The sequence below is a fragment of the Panulirus ornatus genome, chromosome 29 (assembly GCF_036320965.1).
Source record: "Panulirus ornatus isolate Po-2019 chromosome 29, ASM3632096v1, whole genome shotgun sequence".
Classification (NCBI taxonomy): domain Eukaryota; kingdom Metazoa; phylum Arthropoda; class Malacostraca; order Decapoda; family Palinuridae; genus Panulirus; species Panulirus ornatus.
In genome coordinates this window covers 5,159,959-5,172,354 of record NC_092252.1, presented here as the reverse complement: position 1 = coordinate 5,172,354, position 12,396 = coordinate 5,159,959, and the positions used below count along the sequence as shown (strand labels likewise).

At 38.2% G+C, this 12,396-nt stretch overlaps 1 long non-coding RNA gene across 1 annotated transcript; it reads left to right on the top strand.

Moving 5' to 3' along the window:
* Positions 1-4,896: 4,896 nt before the first annotated feature.
* Positions 4,897-6,179, top strand: LOC139758033 (uncharacterized). Its single transcript, XR_011714750.1, has 2 exons — positions 4,897-5,150; positions 5,263-6,179. It is a non-coding gene; the product is annotated as an uncharacterized lncRNA (long non-coding RNA).
* The last annotated feature ends 6,217 nt before the right edge of the window (positions 6,180-12,396 follow it).

Below are 12,396 nucleotides of genomic sequence, written 5' to 3'. Positions count from 1 at the left end.
AGGAAATGCATATTATGGTACCATTATTAGTTCGCTTCTTTACTATCTCTGTAATAGCCAGTGTTGTTTGGGTTATTTGTTTAAGACTGTCATTCAAGCTAATTAAATTCAAAATACAGAAAGATATATACTATCAGCGCACCTCTATTCCATACCCTTAGCAAGTAGCACATATCCAAAAAAGAAAAAAAAAGTGGTGTGTGTAATAGATGGATAGTTGAAATATATGTACATAATTACACCAACATTGATAATAATATTGATAATGATGATAATAATAATATTGTGTTACTACATGTTGAGCATCCCTTATCTGAAATGCCTGGGACCAGAAGTGTTTTGGATTTTGGAATATTTGCATTTACATGATGAGATATCTTGGGATAGGAACCCAAGTCTAAACACAAGATCCATTTATGTTTCATATGCACCTTATACACATAGCCTGAAGGTAATTTATGCAATATTCTTAATAATTTTGTGCATGAAACAAAGTTTGTGTAACACTAAACCATCAGAAAGCTAAGGTGTCACAACCTCAGCTGCCCATGTGGACAATCTATGGTTGTTTGGCATCACCTTCATTCCCTGACAATGAATTTATATGCTACTGATAAGCAATCATTTTCTTACATTTATTCAAACAAAAGTACTTAACAGTAAAGTAGTATGAAATACTATTGATACAATTGAAAAATAATGTGTTTAGGTGTGGAATTTTCCACTTGTAACATCCTGTTGCGGCTCAAAAAGTTTTGGATTTTGGAGCATTTCGGATTTTTGGATTAGGAATGCTCAACCTGTAATGACATTGATGATAACATTGGCGGAAGAGTTTACAATAGATTTTGATATATCATGATGTGAAAGCTATGACTGGTGATCAGTGGGTAGGTAGTAGTTGATAGGCAGCCAACAACCAGGGAGGTATGTTACCAGTACTACCTATATGGGTATCAGGAGTGTTAGTGACATTTGCTTAATGAGCCTGCATTTTAGTGGTTGTCAAGTTACACTCCTCTGACCCAGGTAGCTGTCTTTTTTTTCTGCCTCACTAACATATGGACTACTGGCATTCTGTCCACAAACATACAATCTCTCCTTATAATATGTAACACTTGACAACACTTAACTCTTGCAGCTCATTCTTCGTAACTAGATTATACTCTGGTGAACACTATGTGCTAGACCTTCCTTTTGGCAAAATATTAGAAGTAGTAGGTAGGAACATTTAGGCAGGATTATTTGGTAGAAACATTAGGGAGAAGCAGTTGGTTGGAGCATTAGTTAGGAGACTGCAAACACTCTGCTAGACTTGCCTTCTGCCAGTGGCTTGTTAAGGGTGTGGCACTAAAGGCTAAGAAGCACCACTGGAGTCCTTTAGTTACGGAGACTGTTGCCGTGGTCACCCCTTTAAGGGAGTTCCAATTGGAATTGGCATCAGACATATAGATAGAAGAGGATTGATGTAGGATCAGATGCTCCAGAATCACTTTGTGTGTGGTGGTATGACTTGAAACATTGGTCTAATTTGACAAGTCAACTTAGTATACAGTGAAAAAGAAAGTGTGTGTACAGCCTTGCTTTCTTGCTACACACTGGGCATGAGTTGAGGATGCGAGAGTGAGCCATAGGCCATACCTGATCCACTGCATTCTATTTCTATTCTGTATCTCTGATGCCTTTTCCTGGGAACTCCCATGAAGGTGGTCGCCATGGCAAGAGTCTCCACTTATCCCTGATGATAATGATAACAGAAAACTGTGGTAGATAGTCAGCCTTCTTATGATGGAAATAGATAAAACTTCAAACCCTTTTACAAATTGATCTTTTTTAAATTACAGATAAGAATTTGTTTATCAAAAGACTTTTAAACTTAAAGTAATTAAGAATTCCTCTGACAGTTAAACTATTTTGTGAAAAGCTATAACTTTTCATGGATAGGTGTACCTTATTTTACTTTGGCATAGTAAAACTTCATAAGCTGAACTCTTTAGGATTAATACATGATGCCAAATTAAAGATAATTTTGCACATTTTATACTTGTGAAGTAATTGTAGGTTATTTTTCTGAGGCATTAACTTCATTTACTTTTTAAGAAAGTTTCTTTTATTGTAACTTCATTTATAAGTCATATTTTGTGATATGCATGAATCAGTCTCCTTTGCAATGTTATTTATGCTGTACTTTTAGACATTATATCTAAAATTTTGAGTAGCTTTGATTGACTCATATTTAGCAGTAATGATGTACACAGAATGGAGAGGGAAATATTTATGGTGCAATGTAAACATGTATCAGATATTTGTATTTACAGAATTTGATATGTGGATTTTTGTAAGATTTTTGTAATCCAGAATATTGTGGATAAATTCTGATGTGTTTAGGATAACAGTATTGTTGATACCTGAAATGCAGATAATAGAGAACACTGTATTTTCATTTGTCTTAGTTTGCCCAGTGTCATTTGGCTTAGTCTACCCAGTGTTTAAGTTGTTTTCAGAGTCTACATATTTTTTCCAAAGATGTTATTTTACAGTGATTTTACTCATGTTGTGTATGCTTTGCATTTAAGGTTATCCACAGTTATGCTTAGGCCTCTGTAATTATTGTCTCCTACCTGAGTGGTTTCCTTACAGACTATAGAAAACAAGTTTTCATTCAGTTTTATGTTTGTCCTGAACAAATAAGGTAAGGATTATAGTTTTTACCTTGCCAGGCAAGTTTTAGCTGGAAAGTTGTTAAAGTGCTTCTGTGAAAGCTAAGACTGCATAATCATCCAGCAACAAGCTTCCCGAGGCATTAGCAATGAAGAGTCGCACCTTGCTTCAAGCAGTCACCATGCATCCAGCAGTAGTGCTATTGTACAGGGTTCCCATGGGGTCAGGAAAAGTCAAGAGAATTTCTCTACTTTTATGAGATCTGGGAAAATTGAAATTCCAATGTCTTAGTTTTGAAGTACTCTGTAAAGTACTTGACAAAGGAAGTTTTCTTGACCTTTTACTTTGTTCTATCTCTTTTTTGTTCCAAACCTGCTACCTTCAGTGATTGATCATAATGTAAACAGAATTGTATTGAAACTGAAAGGGATTTACATACTTACACTAGTAGAATGGTAACATGATGCTTCACTGTAATAACCATAGAAAATTTTTTAGTTTTCAGTTAACCAAAATTTTCATTTGTTATTAAATTTATCTAAAATTCTGTCAGTTCTAAGCATGTGTTCTTATACCTGTAAGTTGGACTTCTTGATATTGCAGAATATTGGTGATACCTGTCTATTTTACATAGATTACTAACTCGGATGAATTGCAAATATCAGTACAGATTAGTTGAGAGAATTTTCTATATGGTTAGGAGAAGACCCAACTTACGTTTATATGGCATGTTGCATGTTATATGGGTGAAAAGTTGAATTGAGAAAGATGGTTAAAAGATGCACTTTTGAAACATACACTAAAAAACTACAAATTCATGTAAAACAGGGTCTGGTTGGCTGTATAGGATGTATATGGAGGTTAATTTTAATATTTCTTACATTATTGGAACAAGTGCTTAATTGTAAATTGGGTTATTATAATTGTTATCCTCAGCTATACTCAAAATCTTAAATGTATAGTCATTGATTTGGAAAACAGTACCTCGGTTTTTGTTAGTTTTGTGCAACCACCAACCACAATTCTGATTGATACACTGTCCTTGTATATTTTGGAATTATTTGTTTTTGGATGCAGTGAAGACAGTGTATGTCTAGATACTGTGCCTGTTGATATTCGTCTTACTTGATGCATCAACTTTGTATGCAAAACTGAAAAGTAAGAAGTATTTATATATTTATATTTTTAAAGTTCATTTGCCACAACAGACTGGGTTTAGGATGGATGAGTGAATTGAGAGGTTGTGCACACCAAGCCTGTACCATGGCATTTGAATTGAAGCTAATGGGCATTGGACAGAAAACTTTAATAGCTGTTCAATTGAAAATAGGTGAGACATCCATCCTACTTAAGAATTGGTCTTTCTGATATGAAACATTAAAAACATTAGTTGAAGACCAGAATTCATTCACATTGTTATATTGTTTCTCTATTTGGGGTTGATGGTTAGTTATAAAGTGGTTTGAATGGTTGCATGGATTTGAGTGCCATGTTGAGGTGGAACTGTATTAGGGGATATATATCCTAGTAAAATATGAAATGTTGTAAGGTGGATAGTATTGCATTGATTTGTTAGTTCAGATTTTTATGTATGTATTGATCATGGTGAGGTGCTTAAGCACTATGAGCACTAGGAGGGTGAAAGGCATGTACAGGACAGTGAATTAGAGTGGTGTGATATACAGGGGATGCTGTGCTGTCAGTGGTCTGAACCTGGGCATATGAAATCAAGGAAAGGTTTGTAAGGGGCTGTGGTTTCTGTGCATTACACACCACAGGTGGAGAATGGATAACAAATGTGGCCTTTCTTTGTTCCTGTAGCTACATACGTATATTGGAAGCAATAATTTGGGAAATTCAAATTAACAGGTACCTCTTTTGCAAATATTTTTTGAAGTTTCACATTCAGATTTTCATAATTCACTGTTGAGTGTTTGCAGCAGCTGCATATGAATCCCTAGGTCATTGTGCATGGTGTGCTCATGCCTAGAGAGGATTCTCACAGCATTCTCAGGGTTTACATTTGGTATTAGTGGAAAATCCAGAGAGGTGCATGCGGGAAGAGAGAAGAAGGCAGGTGCTGCAGATGACCCAGTGCCAGATCTGAGGTGTTTCCCATGAGAGAAAAACATGAAGGATCCTGACAGTGAGAGGGCAATGGAAGTGATGCACAACATCCAGTGGTGCAGCAATACAAGGCCTTGGCATGTCAGAAGCACTGTGATTAAGGTTAGTTTTTTAGAATTTTGAAATGAGTGAATTGGCAGATGTAAGAAGTATTTGATAAAAAAACGACTATTCTTTGTCTCAATTTATTAAGTACATCTGTAAGTGTTTGGTCAAGTAACGAAAAAAATTACAAATGCCTCTGATTTAATTTGCAATTTTCTTTACTGCACTTGCCACACCATAGGTTGGTGCTGGTGGTAGTGCTGCTGCCGGGTCCAGGGAAGCTGCTTTTCTTGAGTTGGATGCATTAAGCCCAGCAGGTGAAAGTGTGTGAGCTGCTGCTGTTTTGGAATAAGAGATGTAAGCATAGTATAAAAAAAAAAAAAAGTGAACAAAAGCATTTTACTAAGTGTGTGCCTTTCCATATTGCAGGTAGCTCCAAGCAAACGTGTCATAGTGGTGGTGCTGCTGGCAAGTCAACTGAAACTTCCTGTCCTTGAGACTTTGGTGGATTCAGCTCGTCAGGTGACGGTGTGTGAGGTGCCAAGTAACAGCAAAATTTAACTTCTGATCCCCTCTTTTTTTTTTTTTTTTTTAATTTTCCAAAAGAAGGAACAGAGAAGGGGGCCAGGTGAGGATATTCCCTCAGAGGCCCAGTCCTCTGTTCTTAATGCTACCTTGCTAACGCGGGAAATGGCGAAGTTTGAAAAAAAATATATCTTTACTGTTTCTTAAAGTTGATATGGAACATTTATGTATATTTGTTTGGCTTCTAGAAATTTAAATAAGAATTCTGTAGAAGCTCTTAATTCTTGTAAAGAACTGAAGTTGTTGAAAGATAATGGTTCTCTAATCAAAATTTTATCTTTGTAATATCAAAACAAACCAAATTTTCCAGCAAGACGCATTGTGAGTTCAGTAGCCTCCATCACAAACTGTCACAGTGATTATAGATATCAAAACCTCTCATGAACAATGTAGACTTGGTTAACAAAATAATATTAATTTTGATTTCAAGCTGGTAAGCTTTGATGTTTCATCTGTTTACAAAAGTTCCAGTTGATGACCTCTTAGAATATTTAAATGAAACCTTGGAAAATATTCATATACCTGTTTGTGTGTTTTTACCGAATTAATACAATTGTGTATAAATGACTATTTCAATTTAATGGAGAATATTATGCTAAAAAAATTTGGTATGGCAATGGGTGACTGTCTTTCACCTGTATTAAGTAATCTTCACATGGAATTGTCTGAAAAAAAGTTACTAAAGGATATCTTACCCTCCAATGCAATTTGGTTTAGGTATGTGGATGATCTTTGGCCAACAAATAAAATTTACAAGCTTTTCTTTTACTTTAGTGTCTTCCATCAATTTTACTGTAGAAATTGAAAATAATGGAATGTTTTCATTTTTAGATTGCATGATCCATAGGGATGGAAACAAGTTTTTTTAAGGATGTACAAAAAACCTACCTATGCATGCTCAATATATCCATTATTACTCATCAACATAACGGTTAACATTCCTTAGGGCATTACGCATTTGCTGTCCAGAGCATACTGATGAGTTTGAGAAGATATATTCTATTGGATCCAAGTTAAAGTATCCTACACCTTTCATTCATAAATCCCTCAAATTGGCACCAAGAACCTTTTAGGTCTCCCCTTTAGTAATAATTTTACTTAAAATCTTTAATGTAAATATTGCCTTCACACTTGAACACACCTGGCCTCCATTTGGGTATTCACTTGTTTACCAAAAGGCATCCTTGCTATGACTTTTCATTGTATATCAACTGATATTTCTTTCTTGCACCTCCCCCAATATGATTATTACACAATATATATATATATATATATATATAAACAAAAATGATATATATGTCAGAGGAGGAGGGAATGAGGAGAAGTGGGAGACCAAATTGGAGGTGGAAAGATAGGATGAAAAAGATTTTGAGTGATTGGGGCCTGAACATGCAGGAGGGTGAAATGCGTGCAAGGAATAGAGTGAATTCGAACGATGTGGTATACCAGGGTCGAAGTGCTGTCAATGGATTGAACCAGGGCATGTGAAGTGTCTGGGGTAAACCATGGAAAGTTTTGTGGGGCCTGGATGTGGAAAAGGAGCTGTGGTTTCGGTGCATTATACATGACAGCAAGAGACTGAGTGTGAACGAATGTGGCCTTTGTTGTCTTTTCCTAGTGCTACCTCGTGCACATGTGGGGGGAGGGGGTTGTCATTTCAAGTGTGGCGGGGTGGTGACAGGAATCAATAAAGGCAGACAGTATGAATTATGTACATGTGTATATATGTATATGTCTGTGTGTGTACATATATGTATAAGTTGAGATGTATAAGTATGTATATGTGTGTGTGGGGATGTGTATGTATATACATGTGTATGTGGGTGGGTTTGGCCATTCTTTCGTCTGTTTCCTTGTGCTACCTTGCAAACGCGGGAGACAGCAACAAAGTATAATAAAAAAAAATTATTTATTATTATTTTGCTTTGTCGCTGTCCCCCGTGTTAGCGAGGTAGCGCAAGGAAACAGACGAAAGAAATGGCCCAACCCACCCCCATACACAATGTATATACATACACGTCCACACACGCAAATATACATACCTATACATCTCAATGTACACATATATATATACACACAGACACATACATATATACCCATGCACACAATTCACACTGTCTGCCTTTATTCAATCCCATCGCCACCTCACCACACATGGAATACCATCCCCCTCCCCCCTCATGTGTGCGAGGTAGCACTAGGAAAAGACAACAAAGGCCCCATTTGTTCACACTCAGTCTCTAGCTGTCATGCAATAATGCCCGAAACCACAGCTCCCTTTCCACATCCAGGCCCCACACAACTTTCCATGGTTTACCCCAGATGCTTCACATGCCCTGATTCAATCCACTGACAGCACGTCAACCCCGGTATACCACATCGATCCAATTCACTCTATTCCTTGCCCGCCTTTCACCCTCCTGCATGTTCAGGCCCCGATCACTCAAAATCTTTTTCACTCCATCTTTCCACCTCCAATTTGGTCTCCCACTTCTCATTCCCTCCACCTCTTGACACATATATCTTCTTTGTCAATCTTTCTTCACTCATTCTCTCCGTGTGACCAAACCATTTCAACACACCCTCTTATGCTCTCTCAACCACACTCTTTATTACCACACATCTCTCTTACATATTTAGAATTATTAATCTTTTTTATGTCCTCTAATTTTCTTGATATTCTTCTACCATTAGGTGGGTGCTCAAACACCAGTCCTCCAAAATTTTCCATTGTACCATATTTCCATCGAGCTTTCGACATCACAGTGGCATCACCAGGAATCTAAAAAAACAGAAAAAACATCCATTACAAAACTTGGATGCAAAATGTAAGACAAACATCATGTATATAAAAACACCAGACATACACACACACACACATTATATGCACATATATATATCCCCTGTGGATAGGGGAGAAAGAATACTTCCCATGTATTCCCTGCGTGTCGTAAAAGGCGACTAAAAGGGAAGGGAGCGGGAGGCTGGAAATCCTCCCCTCTCATTTTTTTTTTTATTTTATATATATATATATATATATATATATATATATATATATATATACATAACTTTTCTTTTTTGCTTTGTCGCTGTCTCCCGCATTTGCGAGGTAGCGCAAGGAAACAGACGAAAGAAATGGCCCAACCCACCCCCATACACATGTATATACATACACATCCACACATGCAAATATACATACCTATACATCTCAATGTACACACATATATACACACACAGATACATACATATATACCCATGCACACAATTCACATTGTCTGCCTTTGTTAATTCCCATCGCCACCTCGCCAAACATGGAATATATATATATATATATATATATATATATATATATATATATATATATATATATACATTATATATATATATATATATATATATATATATATATATATATATATATATATATATATATATATATTTATTTATTTATTTATTTTGCTTTGTCGCTGTCTCCCGTGTTTGCGAGGTAGCGCAAGGAAACAGACGAAAGAAATGGCACAACCCACCCCCATACACAATGTACACACACACACGCCCACACACGCAAATATACATACCTATACATCTCAATGTATATATATATAATATATAATAAATATATTACATGACAGCTAGAGACTGAGTGTGAACGAATGGGGCCTTTGTTGTCTTTTCCTAGCACTACCTCGCACACATGAGGGGGGAGGGGGATGTTATTCCATGTGTGGCGAGGTGGCAATGGGAATAAATAAAGGCAGACAGAATGAATTATGTACATGTGTATATATGTATATGTCTGTGTGTGTATATATATGTGTACATTGAGATGTATAGGTATGTATATTTGCGTGTGTGGACATGTATGTATATACATGTGCAGGGGGTGGGTTTTGGCCATTTCCTTCGTCTGTTTCCTTGCGCTACCTCGCAAACGCAGGAGACAGCGACAAAGCAAAATAAAAAAAAATAAAATATAATGAATAATATATATATCTTTTTTCCTTCAAACTATTCGCCATTTCCCACATTAACGAGGTAGCGTTAAGAACAGAGGACTGGGCCTTTGAGGGAATATCCTCACTTGGCCCCCTTCTCTGATCCTTCTTTTGGGAAATAAAAAAAAAGAGGGGAGGATTTCCAGCCCCCCGCTATATATATATATATATATATATATATATATATATATATATATATATATATATATATCTGTTTCCTTGCGCTACCTCGCAAACGCGGGAGACAGCGACAAAGTATAAAAAAAAAAAAAAAAAAAAAATATATATATATATATATATTTTTTGCTTTGTCGCTGTCTCCCGCGTTTGCGAGGTAGCGCAAGGAAACAGACGAAAGAAATGGCCCAACCCACCCCCATACACATGTATACACATACGTCCACACACGCAAATATACATACCTACACAGCTTACCATGGCTTACCCCAGACGCTTCACATGCCCTGATTCAATCCACTGACAGCACGTCAACCCCGGTATACCACATCGATCCAATTCACTCTATTCCTTGCCCTCCCTTCACCCTCCAGCATGTTCAGGCCCCGATCACACAAAATCTTTTTCACTCCATCTTTCCACCTCCAATTTGGTCTCCCACTTCTCCTCGTTCCCTCCACCTCCGACAAATATATCATCTTGGTCAATCTTTCCTCACTCATTCTCTCCATGTGCCCAAACCATTTCAAAACACCCTCCTCTGCTCTCTCAACCACGCTCGTTTTATTTCCACACATCTCTCTTACCCTTACGTTACTTACTCGATCAAACCACCTCACACCACACATTGTCCTCAAACATCTCATTTCCAGCACATCCATCCTCCTGCGCACAACTCTATCCATAGCCCACGCCTCGCAACCATACAACATTGTTGGAACCACTATTCCTTCAAACATACCCATTTTTGCTTTCCGAGATAATGTTCTCGACTTCCACACATTCTTCAAGGCTCCCAGGATTTTCGCCCCCTCCCCCACCCTATGATCCACTTCCGCTTCCATGGTTCCATCCGCTGCCAGATCCACTCCCAGATATCTAAAACTCTTTACTTCCTCCAGTTTTTCTCCATTCAAACTTACCTCCCAATTGACTTGACCCTCAACCCTACTGTACCTAATAACCTTGCTCTTATTCACATTTACTCTTAACTTTCTTCTTTCACACACTTTACCAAACTCAGTCACCAGCTTCTGCAGTTTCTCACATGAATCAGCCACCAGCGCTGTATCATCAGCGAACAACAACTGACTCACTTCCCAAGCTCTCTCATCCCCAACAGACTTCATACTTGCCCCTCTTTCCAAAACTCTTGCATTTACCTCCCTAACAACCCCATCCATAAACAAATTAAACAACCATGGAGACATCACACACCCCTGCCGCAAACCTACATTCACTGAGAACCAATCACTTTCCTCTCTTCCTACACGTACACATGCCATACATCCTCGATAAAAACTTTTCACTGCTTCTAACAACTTGCCTTCCCACACCATATATTCTTAATACCTTCCACAGAGCATCTCTATCAACTCTATCATATGCCTTCTCCAGATCCATAAATGCTACATACAAATCCATTTGCTTTTCTAAGTATTTCTCACATACATTCTTCAAAGCAAACACCTGATCCACACATCCTCTACCACTTCTGAAACCACACTGCTCTTCCCCAATCTGATGCTCTGTACATGCCTTCACCCTCTCAATCAATACCCTCCCATATAATTTACCAGGAATACTCAACAAACTTATACCTCTGTAATTTGAGCACTCACTCTTATCCCCTTTGCCTTTGCACAGTGGCACTATGCACGCATTCCGCCAATCCTCAGGCACCTCACCATGAGTCATACATACATACAATATATATATATATATATATATATATATATATATATATATATATATATATATATTTTTTTTTTTGCTTTGTCGCTGTCTCCCGCGTTTGCGAGGTAGTGCAAGGAAACAGACGAAAGAAATGGCCCAACCCACCCCCATACACATGTATATACATACACGTCCACACACGAATAGTATGGCGAATAGTATGAAAAAGAAAAATTAAAAAAAAAATTAAAAAAAAACAAGAGGGGAGGATTTCCAGCGCCCCGCTCCCTTCCCTTTTAGTCGACTTCTACAACACGCAGGGAATACGTGGGAAGTATTCTTTCTCCCCTATCCCCAGGGATATATATATATATATATATATATATAGCTTTCTGTCTAGCACAGTTCTGCTGTCATATGTCATCAGGGAAAAAGTATCTCCTGTAAGGTATGACTCACATCAGATCACTCTAGTGTCTTTGGGGAGAGTAGTAGTTCCAGTTGCTCCTGTGAGTGTGAGTTCTCCTTTGGTGGTGGGCCGGTGAGGGAGGGCGAGATCGGTAGTGAGGCAGGTACTATGTGTACTCTGGGGCCACTGTCGCCACCACCATCACCACCACCGCCACTACCATCACCATCAGTGGACTCCCTTGGGGATGCCACCTTCAGGAGCCCAGAGCTGCTGGGCACCTGCTGGGACTTGCTGGGACTTGAGGCATCTACATGGGGCCAGGTCACCGTCTTGGCAGTGTCATCACTAGTGAAGTGACCACAGCCATGGTTGATGAGTCCAGCATCCACCCGTTCTGTAAAACACACAATCACAATCCCTGCTACCAGTAAGTTGTTGTCATCTACACTACCCCTCTACCTTCCTCCATTCATCTACGGTAGTTACTGTACACATTCACCCTACAACTACCATGCATACCTCAGCATGGACTGTGCTTCTACTCTCTGCCATGGAAGCTGAGAACATAACAACAATTAAGGTGTGGACATGGTAGCTGCTGCATAACAAGTATGACAATGGACGAAATAACTGTTGGATAACTAGTGTGGCATCAGCACGAATGATATTTGGAATGCTAAACTATGACTAGGTTCCTGCGCACAACTCTATCCATAG